Source organism: Rousettus aegyptiacus, unplaced genomic scaffold (genome assembly GCF_014176215.1).
Source record: "Rousettus aegyptiacus isolate mRouAeg1 unplaced genomic scaffold, mRouAeg1.p scaffold_m13_p_3, whole genome shotgun sequence".
Classification (NCBI taxonomy): domain Eukaryota; kingdom Metazoa; phylum Chordata; class Mammalia; order Chiroptera; family Pteropodidae; genus Rousettus; species Rousettus aegyptiacus.
This window is the reverse complement of record NW_023416306.1, coordinates 40,623,052-40,635,508: the sequence shown is the minus strand read 5'-3', so window position 1 is coordinate 40,635,508 and position 12,457 is coordinate 40,623,052.

The window sequence follows — 12,457 nt, the reverse complement described above, 5'->3', positions numbered from 1 at the left end:
CTGATTCAGGCTCCTTGCCTGAGTTTCCATTTGTCATCATCTTAGATGGTCCTTTGCCTTCCAGATGGAGTTTTCGAGAAGCCCTTGTATATGGCCCCAAAAAGGATAGATCTAGTACCAAGGTTTTTGCTACTTCCTCACATCTCATTTGATAGTAAGCAACTGAGAACAGTCCTAAAGATAAAGTCCAAACTTCTTAACATGGCTTATGTAGCAGATGAATTCATTGATATATTATTTTATTGTTTTATGTTAAGTCAACTATAGGAGACTCATAAGAATGAAAAGCTAACATTTCTTCCATTAGTCTTCTGGAAGGACAACCGAGTGTCTGTCTTCTGGACTCCTTGACCTAGTAAGTGAGGACTATTAATTCCTTTGTTTCTCCAAAATGTAACTAACAATACCTTTAAATGCTTTTGTCGAGAAGGCAAGAGTCTATATAAGAGAGGACAGAAATTGGTACTATGAGAAAAAAAGGCATGTGACCTGATCCTAGAGGGAAAACCAATTGTTAGTTTCTGTGAAACTAGAAGCACAGATGATTTGTGGATTTCGTGAGTGGCAGGGACAAGGACTCTGCTTATATTCATGGCCATAGTGGGTGGCAGGACCTCAGGTACACGTGTTCTGGAATGCTAGGTCCTGAGCTCTACATCTTGGGATGCATGGAAAACGTGCCTGTCTCTGCAGATAGAGAGAAGCTGCTGGCATGCAGATGGGGAGAAGCCCAAGTGAAGAGCGCTGAGAGCAGCAGCAAGGATAGATGAAACATCAGAGATCCCACATCGACCTTTCTGGAATATAAATGCACAAGAATTCACATGCAAGGAAGAGGAAGGGATTACAAAAATGTGATTGAGAATAGATATTCCTCAATCTTTATCACATAAGAACTGAGTCATTTTTTAAAATTAGAAATGTAAGGAATATGATTTTTCTTACACCTCCAGAGTCCTGGTGCAAATTTACCTATCCCCAGCTTTGCTCTATCCATTTACCAAATTCTATTTTACCTTATTCTAGTTTAGTTAAAACTTTTTAATATTTCAAGCACATCATGAATTTCTTTGACTCCAAAACTTTGCATTTATTATCACATGTTTGAAACACTTCTGTTTCCTCCCTCTCACCTTCAATACGTGCAAGTGCACATGCATGTGCACACATGCGCATGTACACACACACACACACAACCCTACACACACACACACACACACACACACTGACCCAATATGCTATCATCTCTAGGTGAGCAGAAGTTCACAATGGGGCCATGTGACCCTATGATGGATGGTAAGCCTGCCTGTCCTGATTCATTTATGTAGCTGACTAGGGATTTGTACTTGTTTAATTTGGTCACTTTTAAATATAGCGTAGAAGACTCACACACAAAAAAAATAAAAATTTTTGTAGCCCTGATTTAGAAAGGAACAAAAGTGCTCTCAGAGTCAAAAGACTTATACAGAAATATGTTTCCAATCAAAGCTGAGAAATATTGTGAACCAAAAGACTGTCACTTGCCTTTTATTACAAATCTGATGTACTAGCAAAGGCCTTGAATTGTTCAGCTCAGGTTACAAACCCATAAAATAGTTCTCTCTAAGGAACTATTGCAACCTTTTTTATATAACCCTCATTATAAATTAATTCTCCATGACAGCTACCTAGGGAAATATTTTAATCTAAATAGACAAAAACCATACTCTTCTAAGAAGCCATTGTAAGTTCTATGTTCTATTACTAGAAGTGATTTTATTAAGGTTCAGGAGTGATTTGCAAACTAATGTTGTTTTGATATGTCTAGTACACAATATAGTTGCTAAGTTTATCTACTGAATTAGTCCCTTTTGGTACATATTACATTGGGAGCAATCTTTGGGAATGATAGTGAAATTGAAACTTATTTCATGTTTTGATTACCTGTATTATTATTACTTTCTCTCCTGAAAGCCTTAAGAAAACAATTAAATTTTTCTTGGGAGTAGAATGAGAACAAATATTATTCTGCTGTGGAGATACACAAGTGTAAAAGTAATACCAATGTTTCAAAGAAACCAAAGACAATTCTGCCTGCAGGAGGTTTGTCTTCTTGTCAGAATACAATAGATTAGGTTTGCTACATTAAAATCAAATAATACATCTTTCAGTTGGGATATTGAAAATAGAGTTATATTTTTGTGTTTCACACATAAAAGATCAGCAAATAATTTAGTGGTTGCTGAGCAGTTGGGTTTCTTTTTTTTTGGTAGGGATTTTGCTAGCATATTTTGTAGCTTTGCAGTTAGTTCTCTTGAGCAATGTGATAAAGGTGATGAATGTCTATTTCGAATTAACTCCTGTTAGAGTGAAGTGCCAGTTGATCTAAGCTATTTCAGTCATGACAATTCAAATATATCTCATTCTTTTTATAAAAATCTGGGCAATACCTGCTTGAAAAGCTATAACTGACAGGAAGTACACCTCCCTGGAGATAAAAGACGGATGAGAATCATTGAATTGATTTTTGAAATGTCATTGTCAGATTGTACTGGACACTCTGCAATCACTCAGTTGCAAAGTTACTCCCCAGCCTCTCCTGCGTGTTCTCAGAACATACCCATCCCCTCCCCCCCAAAAAAGGAAAGACATGGCTTTTTATATTTTCCCAAATTTATGAAAAATGCTTGACCATTATAAATGGAATATAAATATTACACTTTTCAGACACTACATCAAATCATAAAAATGTTGAATTATAAAAGACCTGAAAGATCATCTTTACTCTAAGGAAACTCAGGCCATTTAGTTGTTAGAAAAGTCCGAATGGGAACTTAGTATAATACATGACATATAATAAGTGTTCAATCAGTTTTAGCTGAATATAATTGAATTGCAATATATTCTCTTACATCCTAACTCAGAGTGCAGCAATAGTTTATCAATTTACAGATGCTTAGTTAGGATGGCTCAGAAGCTCATCTCTGTTCAATTGTTAGCTCTGTTCAAGCTAACAATTCATGAATTTATACTACATGCCAAGCATTATACTAAGTGCTTTACATACAGATTTCATACAGTTCAATTAGATATATCTTTTATCCTTTTTCTTTCTTCACAAGAAAAAGCCAAGGATCGGGAAGATGAAGTAATCTGGCCTAAGTTACCAGCTAGTAAATAAAAGAACTGGAATTCCAAGTTGGGACAATCTTACTCCAAAGCTTGCTTGCCTTTTTTTTTTTTTTTTTTTTTTAAAAAAACTATGCTATAACCAAATGTTTTTATTGGTCAGTTCAAATAATTGAAGTGTCCATACAATGGCTCCAAGTAATGCCTGTCATGAAATACAGATTTGTTGATACTAGGAGAGTCGAACTGAAAAATGCAAGGACAGTAGTTTAATTTGACTTCCAATTCTAGCAACTTGGCAAACTAAGCTAATCGAGAGACTTTGTGTAACAACTAGTTGGAGAGCTGGATGAATTTATTTTAAATGTGATATCCCTTAACAGGAAATCACATATATGCACATGTGTGCACACACGCAAGAGAGATATAATTACAAGAAAGATGAAGGATTTCTGTATGGAAAACAAGACATTGAAAATTAATTCACAGCCAAAATTTAAAAATCCATGTTAAAAATATCCACCATGAGTCAGAGACATCAGTACAACAAACAACAGGATCAATACCCACCCCTATTGTGGGATACTTGGCTAATATTGTACACACACATGCACACATGCACACACATCTAAAATCATGATAGAGAGAGAATACACTGGGAAATTATAAAACACTCTGAAAAAAAAGCGAGAATGAAGAAAAGTCAAACTAGAATTTCTATAAATGAAAAATATAATGATTTAACTTAAAACTTTAATAGGCTAAATGGCATATCAGACCTGGCCGAAGAGAGAACTAGTGCCATTAAAAAGAGATCGGAGCAAATTTCCAGTCAGTTGCTCAGAGATCTTAAGAGTTGGAATGAATGTAAGACATTCTAAGCATCATGGAAGATGTGTTGAGAAGATTCAACACTACCTAACAGGAGTGAAGGAAAGAACAGAGAGAACAGGTATTGGCAATTTTCAATATAATATTCAATGATTTAAAAACAATTCTAGAACAGATGAAAGACATGTATTTTCATTTCAGGTGGAATGCACAGAATCCTAAAGCGTTTAAATAAATATAAATTCATGTCATTTAAGGGGATTTTTGGTCAAAGTCTGGACAGTCTCTTCTGTGTCAGTATTCGGATCAATTAAAGCATTATTTTTTTATAAGGGAAAAAATGAAAGGCTTAGAAATCCAAGAAAACTTCATTAGTCAAATGGTTTTCAGCAAGTAAGCCCATTTATTCTCTACTCGAAATGACAAATAACCAATTATCAGATATTACTTTCTTTGTTTCCAAATATTACTTTTATTGTCTCATAGCCTTCTGTTGTTGAGATCTGTGTCCTTTAATTGTTTCCTATATTCGTCCATGCAGAACTGAAGGACATCTGCCATCTTAGGAGACACAAATCAAAAGAAGTTTGTTTGTGTTAAAGCTTTGTGGACACAATTTAGCTAGTGCTCCCTCCAGCAAGACTACACATATCCTGGAAAACCTGATAGATTCAAAAATAGTAATGAATTATATAACTTCTAAATGAGTCAGGTAGAAATGGAAGAGAAGAAAACTCAAACCAATAGAACACAGGAAAGAAATCTAAGAAGAAACATCATTCAATGAAAATACAAGGTGATGTAGAAAAATAAATCCAAGTATATCATTAATTACAATAAATGTCAATAGGCCATACTTGCCAGTTCAAAGAGAGAGTCAGTTTGCATTTTTTAAAAAAAGTACCACTATATTCTATGTAGAAAAGATGCTATAAAGACAGAAGATGATAAAAAGAGAAAAAGCTAAAGGATGGAAAACATATACTAGGCAAATACTAATCAAACATTATTATAGGAAGTGATGCTGTGTACCTTCAGATGAACCACAACCTAAGGTCAAAGGACCATATAAGGAACAGCAAGGATAGACTAAACATCAGAATTGTCTCATCAACTTTTCTGGAATGTGAAAACTTCATAATTCATGTACAAGGAAGAGAAAGGAATCATTTTATTCTTTTTCTAACTTATTTTATTGAATCAATGCTTAGTTCATTAATTTTCAATCTCTAAGTACAGCTATACCATGAATATTTACATGTCATGTTTTTATTGTTATTTACTTCTTAACATTCTAATTTCCATTTTGACTTCTTCTGAGGAGTGAAAAATTCAATTTCCTAATATTTGGATGCAGTTTTCTTTTCATTTTTAATTACATTTTATATTGAGGTGTAAATCACATATAGTGATGAAAGAGGTCAAGTCCCTACTTCATGTAATTTATATCCCAGTGGGGATGAGCTCGATAATAAACAAGTTATCAAAAATAAACAAGATAATTTCAGATTATAATATATCTGTAAAACCAATAAAGTAGGATGTGTAGTAGATATTATATAAAAAGTAGTTTTAGAATAAAGTAACCTTGAGATATATTGTCTGTTATATAAGCTCTTCTTAGTGATTTGCTATATAGTAACATACAAAAGGACAGGAACAGATATGCTGTTAAGCAACCTAGCTGTTGCTTTTATATATTCCAAAATTATTTAACCAGATGTCTGTTTATAATGCTGTACCAGTTGCATTCACAGTATTGGTGCCCTGCTCATATTCCCTCAAAATGCAAAATTTCCAGTACATGCCCATAATTACAAGCAGCTGAGAGTGTTCCCTTGATCCACAGGTGAAAGGCAGGCTGAAAGCGCTAGGGACTTAAGGCCCCTGAGGACAGCCCTTAATCATTGATGTATTGGAGTTAGAGAGTAAATTTACCATAGCTTCCTTGCTCCTTGGGGGAGACAAATTTTTAGTCGAAACCATGTTCTTTACTATCTTGTAGAATGGCCCAATGGGACCAAGCCCCAGTTGCCATCAGTGGAAACCTTCTTTATAATACACATTTTCCTGACTTTCTTCCCTTTCTTCCTTCATTTCCCCACCCTTTACTGGTGCTCTGAAGAATTCAACCCAAAACACTAATTAACAGCTCAAAAGATTGTAGTGTTCTGAAAGGAAGAGAATTTGAGGATGGGAGCTCTGAAGAATTATGCTACCATCGTAGTTTCATGATTTACTTTACTTTTACTGGAGGTTAGAGGTATTCATTCACATTCATGAAATAAAGAACTATAGGCAAGTCAAGGAACATATATTATCCCAGCAGAGATCTTATGATCTGTTATAACACTTGAAAAATATGAAACATTTCTATCTTTTTAAAAAAATAAATTACTGTTGTTTATGAGCCACCCAGTCTATGGTATAGCAGCCTGGACAGACTAAGACAAGGGGTTTTTATGGTGGGATCTATGGATGACCAAGGGGTTAGTGGTTAGAATTCAGAGTCCTTAACTTGGAGATATAGGTAAAGGATAAATAAGATAGATAGATAGATAGATAGATAGATAGATAGATAGATAGATAGATAGATGATAGATAGGTAGATAGATAAAAGATAGAAATATAGATCTATATCTAAAGATAAACATAGATCTTCAGTTTCAGTAACCTCAGTAAACTCACATACACAATTGTGAATGTAGGTAACAAACTACACAGTAGCACTGACAGTACATATGACTTTTCAACCTGTTAAAAATTGTTGATGTTTTTTGTATCACATTATAATTGTTGTGGATGTCTTGAAAATTATTTTCACTTATTACAACTTTAAAATTATGGTACTTATGTCCCTTAATAGCTCTTGTTATTTTATAAGTATATACATATTTTCCGTTTAAATATTTTGATAACTATTTTGATATTTGGTGTCCTTTGGAATGCTATGTATTTTATTTTTTTTTTGCATTTAAAAACTATTTTTTTTTTTTTTCTGAGACGGGATCCACAGGTATCACCAGATTGCCAATGTTCAAGACAAAGCAAAGTTTAAGAACACCTAATGGCCACTATTATTATGCATTTCACAGTTTTAGAGAAGAGGCACAGAAAGCCTAAACTGCCTAAGGTCAAAGAGCTTACTTATCAGGAGCAGAGCTAGGATAGGAAACCAGGTAATGTCTCCAGAGTTCACACTATAACCCTGTGGCTGCCTCACTGAGCATCTATGAAAGCTCTTTTACTAGACTCCTAGAGGTGCCATCATCCTCCCCACAAGTAATCTGAAACCCTCTTCCACGCTTCACATGGCAGCCAGGTGTGCTCAATCAAACCATTTACTGGCTTCTCCTTATACCATCGTGCTTATTCTGGCCTTTGCCTACCTCTCGGAGCTCATCTCCTTCCCCTCGCTTCTCTATTTTGCAGCCACTCTGCTCTTTCTCCACCTCACAGTCTGCATTTAGTCTTTCCTAGGGCTGAAATGCTCTTCCTCCCTCTCTTCCTTTTCATCCTGTGACCTCCGTTTTTGTGTCATCACCACACAGAAGGCTTGCATGATTAACTTATCAAGGTAAGTTCTTGCTGTTTTTCTTTATTTAATTGATATACTAATCCTTTCTCAGTTTTAGGTATTAGAAATATCTTCTCCCAGTTTGGGTCTTATCATTTTACCTTCTTTAACATGATCATTCTGTGAGCAAAAGTCTTAATTTTAATGAGTCAAAATGATCAATCTTTGCCTTGATAGTTTGTGCTTTTTGTTTCTTAAGAAATCATTCCCTACCTCCAAGGTTATCGAGATACACTTTCGTATTTCTTCCTAAAACTTTTAAAGTTTTGGCATTCACATTTAAGCCTTTGGTGCATCTGGAACTGTTTTTGGTGAAAGTTGTGAAGAGGCGTTCAGTTTTTTTCTTTTTTATGGGTCTGCAACATTTCTTAAACATCCTTTTGTTTTAGAATGTTTTAATTGCAGAATATTATATTTCCTAATGGTTGAAAATAGGGCATTTAATAACAAGGGAAGATCCTGATGCTCTCTGTGAAGAACATGTCATGGTTGTAGTATAGAAGGATGAAGAAAGCACATTTCTATTTTATATTTACACTAAAAAAAAGAAATGAGATATATGGAATTGGCAACCATTCCTCTATATTTCAAATGCTACTTCTGGAGTCAGTCCTGCCTAGTGCTGTGTTCAGCAACTTGGCATTTAACAAAGTGAAACTTCTGGAAAATAAAAGACCGGGAGAAATGTGTGTGCATTTCATACTACTAAATACATACTTACATGTATTTGTGTTTTTATATTGGGATTTGTGTTTGCATATGTATGTGTTTGCACACACAGAAATGGCAGGATGGCATTTCATCCTGAAAAATGTACCCACGCCCCAATTGCAGGTAACAGAGAGAGGAAGAGTCTTAGTAACAGTGCATGCTGGAATTGTATCTTTTATAACCTCCATTGGTTCAGTGAGTCGCCTGTTACTCATATCAGGTGTAGGGAAAAGAAGGAAAGATGGAAAGGAGTGGCAACTGGCAGAAATTTCTACTGTGGGATCTGCATGTACAGCCTTAATAATTTGTGATTTGTGGCACACAGTAAGACATGTGGGGTGGGAATTGTGGACTAGGAAATTCCTACAGATGAATAAAAGGTCACAGCTGAGCTTCTGAAAAGGTAACTGGCTCCAAGGAGTAAATGCTTACAGCTGTAAGGTACCTACTGAAAGATCAGTAATGCAAGTGTTTTATTCTCTTAATTGGGTTTTAATCTGAAAATGGCACAGCAAGAATGTATGTTTCAAGGGAACACAGAAAAAAAAAATCCCCTTTGCAGATCTGTATAGAAGAATATTATATAGAATAAAACAGGATGATTGCCACTGATTCTCTTATAAGAACCTTTAAGAACTGCGACCGAGTGTAATTATCAGTAATAACTCAGGGTAGTAGTTCAGAGCTTAGATTCCGCAGCTAAACACCTGGAGTCCTAATTTTGTACCCACTTGATCCCGGCCTCAGTTCCTTTATGTATAAAAATGGGGACGGGGACTAAAAATAGTACCTACCTCATAGAATTCTTCTAAGGGTTAGATGAGTTAATATGTGGCAAATGCTTGATTAGAGCCTGATTAATAATGTTATAGAATTTTTAGATCCCCTCCTCCCCAAATTTCCTCTAGCATGGATCTAACCTCGAAGCATATGCTAACATAGCGAACTTAGTTAATGAGAAAGAAAACGCTAATGGGTTTTACTTTTTTCATTGCTACTTCACCCCTAGAAAAGAGACTTGACATTTTATCTCTCTAAAGTGTCCCCAGAGAGAGAGTATGGTAGGTTGTATTTGATGTTTCACCCCCAGAGTCATTTGCTTCTCTACCTGTCAACTTGGCTATGTGATATGTTTTGGGCGCTCCATTGTGAGAAGTGATGTATGCAACTTCCAAAGAGAAATTGTAAGGGTCGTTTCATAGTGGTATTCTTTTCCCTCTGTTGTGAGGCCTATTAAGGGCAGCTCCAACCTGGATCTGCTAAGAATGTGTTTGTTACTGTGCTATAACTTACATAAGCTGATACAGGGGAAATGAAGAATTTTCATTTGGATAGAGGCAGAAACTGTCAACTTGGGACAGGGGGAGAAATTTTTTAAGACTGAGAAATGACAATTTTTAGGAACCCACACATACTTCTCCTACCCTGCCATTTCTCTACCTAGAATAGAGGACTGACCTGAATAAAACAAACAGCTTAATGCATTTGAGTGGGAAGAAATGTTAGTAAATATGAGCTTTTAACCTTCTTAAAGGTGCTCTTGAGCACAGTCTTCAAGGGACCAACCATGCTGACTTCTCTACATGATCATATCATAAAGACCACCACAGATCTAAAGCTAATGGGGTGTCCCTGAAAATATCTGCACTGTGTAAGCCCTGTGAGACTTTAGCCTAATCCTAATGAATTGGGAGCACCAGGAATGACTGGGATTGAATTTTTCACCACTATAACAAGATTCAAAATTTGATTCAGAAGAATGAACTAATGTGATATATTGTGCATGCAATTATGGGAGTTATGAGTTCATGCCTGCTAGGTTTGCTTGATTCTAGAGACATCACTTCCATTTAAGAGCTTCTTTTGAAAAACATGATTACTTTATTAAACATTAGCAAATATATTTTCCGGATATTGAAGCAATAACTGAATTAGGGACCATTATGGTATAGTTCCTGCGGTGATGAATTTCTAACATGGCAACTTATTACTTTTGATTAGCATACAATTATTGTTTTATTGGCTGATATCTTTATCTCCTCTACTCTATTTAGAATTCTTTGAATTGACCTATATCCACCCAACTTTCCCAGCCTAGGGGACTGCTTTTTAACTTTTGAACTTGCATTTTATCATCCACCAGGTTCTTTTACTATTAAAATAATCCCAAATTTATTTATTCCGTGAAAAGCATTCAGGTATTTGTTGTGTATATAAAGATATTCCTAGTAAAATAGGATGTTAATAGCAGAGCTCCAGAACAAAGTAATCACATTGTAGTCATGCAGACAAAACATCTCAAAGTGACTTTTGTCTCTTCTATCTTAACCTATATCTCATCCATCAGGAAATTCCAATGGCTCTCCCTTCAAAATACGTTGAGAATCCAACTACTTCTCATTACTGGGAAGGTCCAATCTGCCATCATCTTTGGCTTAGACTATCACCATAGCTTCCTAACTGGTCTCCCCGCTTTCATGTGTGCTCCTTCCTATAGTCATTATCAACAAAGCAGCCAGAATGATTCTGTTAAACTTAGACTAGATAAGCTCAAAATTTCTGCTCAGAATTTCATACTGGCTCCTCATTTCTTTCAGAATTTAATCCATAGTCCTTATGATGTACAATAAGTTCCACCTGTGTTCTTTTATCTCTTTTAAGCATCAGACGCATTTCTGTATTAGGGCCTTTTCACTGACTTTTTCTGGAACACTCTCTCACCAAATTATCTACCTGCACCACTCCACACTTCCCTCCAGTAATTGTTCAAATGTCTTTTTCTCACTGATACCCACTGATCTCCATAAATCTAGATGTCTCCACCTAAAATTGTAGCTCTTTCCCTTCTTTCTTTATTTAGTGAGAATACTTATCCCATTCTGACATATATCTTAGTTATTTTTTTTTGTTTTCTGTTGTTTGTTTTCCCTTATTGGAATGAGAGGACAGAGAATTTTGTCACTTGTTCATTGAATACCTAGGGTAATAAATACCTGGTACATATCAGATGCTCAATATATATTGGTTGAGCAAATTAATAGATGAATCAATGCAATATAGTACAATGTGCCAGCGGTCACAGGCCAGAGTGAAAGCTGCCACTTTCTGGTTTGGCTTACCCATACTGCAGTGAGGTGGGTCCCCGTGGTTAGGGCCAGCACTTGCATGACACTGAGAGTGAATGTCCCCTTAAATTTGGCACCTCATTTGTCCCACCTAGTCCCATCCCTGACCAAATGTGATAAAGTCTATTTCTTAACTAAAAATGTTTGAACAGAGAAGAAGGTAAAGAAAAGACAAAAGTTTATCTGAATAAATTTAAAATTTTATCTCACATAAATCCAAGCACATAAAGTCTTTTTCTCTTTTTCATAGAATGCTCTACCGATTAGAACAGAAATAGGGAAAAGAAGCCATTTTCTTCTGGGGACTACACATGTCTTCAGGAAAAGAACTATGATTACTATATATTTTTAAAAGGTCATTTGAGTCCACTGCCAAAAAGTTGTGAAATTAAACATTAATTGGAATGTAATTATTTACTTGCAACAAGTTAGACTCAAAATTTAATTCAATTCAGTTCAGTTCAATTATTAGCATTTTCTTTCTCAAATATGCAAAGGTCATTTTGTTATCTGGAAAATTCCTTCTAGGCTTTAAGAGTTAATATTCAAAAGACTTCTGAGAGGCAGCAAGCTGTAGGCATGTCATTCATACATTCAGAAACCCAATGTGAACCTCTGACTGGCATAAACTCTTTTGTAGTCAGACTGTAATATTGGTTTTGATATTGAATTCACACAAAAAAAGGCCCCCAAAAGGATCCATTGTGTGACCTAGTCCCTCAACCATATTAAAAATGCTGCTCTCTACTTCTTAGTATAAAGGTTTCCAAGGAGATAACAGAACACCCTAGGTTTTTATTCATTTATTTGCTTGTTTCCTGCTATAATAGCAATTGCAGCAGAGATCTGGAACCTCAATCAGAAAGCTTGCTCCTTTACCAAATTAAAAATTGTTGTAACTGCTTTAATGTATGTAGTTTTATTATTTTGCTTTTATTTAAGACACAAAGTGAAATTGGCATTTAAAGTGCCTTAGCATTATAATTAAGATTAATTATAATGGCAGTAACCCAAGAGCCAGGAGGTGGTGTGGAGGAAGCACAGTAGTCCCTCTTCAGGACACTCTTGTTAAAAGCAGCCCGTCATATTCCTCCCTTGTGGCTGC